Raw genomic sequence first — 3,613 nt, 5'->3', positions numbered from 1 at the left:
AAATCTGCCTGCCTCTGCCTCCCAAGTGCTGGGATTAAAGGTGTGCACCACCACTGCCCAGCACAACACAATTCTTAACAGGTTTTGAAAGGATATGTTTCAGCTTCATATTGAAAAGTGAAAAGCCCAGGATAATAAAAAACAATCCAGAATAGTAAAAGAACTGCTGGAGATCTCACCATTCCCAATTTGAATTCGTACTACAGAGCTATAGGAAGAAAGTCAGCATGGTATTGGGACAAAAACCAGACAGGTTGATCAGTGGAGTCGAATGGAAGACCCTGACATAAATCCACACACCTATGGGTATCTGGTTTTTGACAAAGAGGCCAGGAATACAAGCTGGAAAAAAAGACATCACCTCCAACAAATACCAGACTGCATGTAGAAGAATCTGAATAGATACATAGTTACACCCTGCGTATAACTCAAGTCCACACAGAGCAAAGACCAACATCAAACCAGATACACTGAACCTGATAGAAGAGAAAGTCGAGGAATAGCCTTCAACTCATTTGAACAGGAATAGTCCAGGCACTGAGAGCAACAGGTCACTAAGGAACGTGCCTGGCATGAAGGGTGAGAGAAGTCAGTATGCCTGAATTATTGAGTTATAATTAGCCGAGGGATACCTGCTGCCCCCCCTTCTTTGTTTAGCTCCCTATACTCATTCATGTCTGCAGCTGCTGTCCCAGTCCAACTCATTTATTTTTCCTTTGTTGTGAAAAATATTAAAAATCCTTTTCTCTACTTACAACCATGATTCTTTCCTACAGTGACCACACTGTGTGACAAAGCATCAGACTTTATTTTACCCATGCAGTCTAATTCTTAATTTTTTTGTCTGTTATTTTTTTGATCACTGTATATCACCAAACCCTGCTTACTGTTTAAAAATCCATTGTACCAAATCTATCACCTCCTATCAGATGTTGTGCCATTAAGGAAGGAGAAAGGCACAGAACACCATGACTGTGATGGCGAGCAATCACCAGGATGAGTTAGTAGGCAGAGACTTTATAAACAGGGTGCTACTTCAAACCCTGCTGACACCCCTTCTGCAGCACTCATGTTAAGGTCCTTATCAAAGCGCACAGTCTCACTTCTGTCTCCTGTCACCATTCATGCTACATTACAGCCCTTGGCATCTTGTCTTTCCATTCCTACTGCTCTGCCTAGAAAGTTCTCCCTCCTTCACCATTTTCATGCCTGTCATATCCCCATATCCTTTTCTCTTCTTCAAAGTTCTCAACCCTTGCTGTAGATTTGAATCACTAAAGAACACTTGAAAAGGTGCCGGTACCCAGACCTCCACCTCGTGGCTCTTTCCTCCCAACGGAAACACTTCCTCCAGGAGTGAGGAGGGAGGTTCATGAGACCCAGGAACCTTCCAAACCTTACCGTTCCCAAGGCTATTCTCCAAGGTTATTCAAACAGTAACAGTTGCCGGGGAGAAGCAACTCTGTGGCCCACTGAGATGCCCTTGAGTTCTACAGAGAACTCTAAGGAAGCAAGATAGGTAGTTGTCACTCATGCTGACACGATAGCCCTTGTGGTGAGGCAGCCAGCCGCCTGGGAGTTACACAAAGGGATCCTCCAAGAGACCTCTCACTTGTGCTTCTGTAAAGTGGCCCCTGTAATCTCATTGGTCACCAGGCTAGGCTCAGATGGAGTTGTTTCTTTGGTCGGTCATTACTCTACATGGCATGGATAAACGTTTGTCCACCTCTCCCCAGTGAATCTGATTTTATTCTTAAAGGTAATGGTTTCTGGTGTGTGTGTGTGTGTGTGTGTTAGAGAAAGAGAGAGAGAGAAAGAGAGAGAGAGAGAGAGAGAGAGAGAGAGAGAAGGAGGGAGGGAGGGAGGGAGGGAGGGAGGGAGAGAGAGAGAGAGAGAGAGAGAGAGAGAGAGAGAGAGAGAGAGAGAGAGAGAACACGCAAATTTGAGTGTTGGACATTACTTTCTATCTTGTTTGAGACAGGGTCTCTGCAGCTGTGTAGGCCATACTCTCTGGCTGCTGAGTTTCCAGGGAGTCTTCTGTCTTGGCCTCCCATCTTGTCACAGGAGCAAGGGTGTTACATATGTGTGTTACCATGTCTGGCTTTACATAGGCTCTTGAAATTTGACCTCAGGTTCTTAAGCTTATGTGGCAAGTGCTTCTTTACTCAGTGAGTCATCTTCCCGGTCCTTGGACATCAGTTTTGTTCTTTATCATAGGATCTCATTATGTTTGGTAGGCTGGCTACAAATTCCTGAGCTAGGGTATTAGTGGCTTCTTATATGTCTATTTATCTAAGTTTAAATTCTATACCCCATGTTGGGTGCCAAATATTAGTGCCATTTTTATATGTATGTTCTGCAGTTTCTCTCTTATCTTGGCTGGGTGCAAATAATTGAGGCTGGACTATAATATTTATTTAACAAGCTTTAAGGGCACAAAAATTGAGCAGTATTTTGCTATTTTAATCCTCTCAGTTAATCTAGCTACTTCTCACCCAAAATCCCAGTGATACTTGTATTTTAGCACTGCTCTGGCTTTCTGGGCCCCAAGTGGTTTCCTGTGTTGTCCTGGATTCTTCCCTAATGGGGCTAATCCCCACTTCCTCTCTCCCTCCCCCACTCCCCAGCTGGGAGGAAGTCCCGTCCTATTTTCTCCCTTGCTCAGTCATTGGCTGGTCAGCTAGGTAATATTATTGACCAACCAGAGAATAATTGGAGAGCAATATTTACATAACATTGAGACAGGATATTCTTAGAATAGAGATGACAACTAGATACAGAGACACAGAAACTAGCTTTTGAATATATAATGTTTACACAGTACACAGTAACATTAGGTATACACAAGGGGTCCTTCATTAGCTTACTGGATACTTGGGACAATGGGTGAACAAAGTATGTCAGAATTGAAGTACTGATGCTTTTAAAAGGTTGTCTAAATTACAGCTTTGCAAACTTTGATATGCATTGGAACCATAGTTATTCCATGGGTCTCAGGCCTTCATAGTTTTGCATTTTAAAATTTATTTTGTGCTTGTTGGGTGAGAGAGTGTATACACGTGTGTGCATGAGTCCAACCAGAGGTCAAGGTTGAGCATCTTCTACATTTCTAGCATGTTCCCAGGTCATGTTATTGCTCCTGATCCACAGATTATCTGAAGCAGAAGGATTTGGGATGGATGATTCTGTAGGATTCTCTGGCCTCTCAGTCATTGAACATCTTCTTGATCTTGAACGTATTGCCTTTGATTTTTCTCATATCATTTTTTCAGTCCCAATAAAACCTCTTTCTATTTGAGTGCCACCACTAGTAATAAAAATTTATCGAGCCAGTTCATGAGGGAGAGTATTTAAAACAAAACAAAAAAACAAAACAAACAAATGCTTTGGTAAAGTGATATAATTTCCTTAAAATGTTTATGACATGGCTTGTTTATATAAGAAACAAAGCTTATGAACCCGTAGACAGTATTTCAGGAGAGTGGCATGTTCAGATATGAGGCGCAGACTTTCAGGGTTATTTGCAAACATCAAATTTTCAAGGAAATATTATTAAGTCACGTGACTTCCTTTTGCCCCCATTTTCTTTTCTTTTTTTTTTTTTTTTTTTTTT

This window comes from Mastomys coucha, unplaced genomic scaffold, assembly GCF_008632895.1.
Source record: "Mastomys coucha isolate ucsf_1 unplaced genomic scaffold, UCSF_Mcou_1 pScaffold13, whole genome shotgun sequence".
In the NCBI taxonomy this organism is placed as follows: Eukaryota; Metazoa; Chordata; class Mammalia; order Rodentia; family Muridae; genus Mastomys; species Mastomys coucha.
This window is presented reverse-complemented; position numbering follows the sequence as displayed.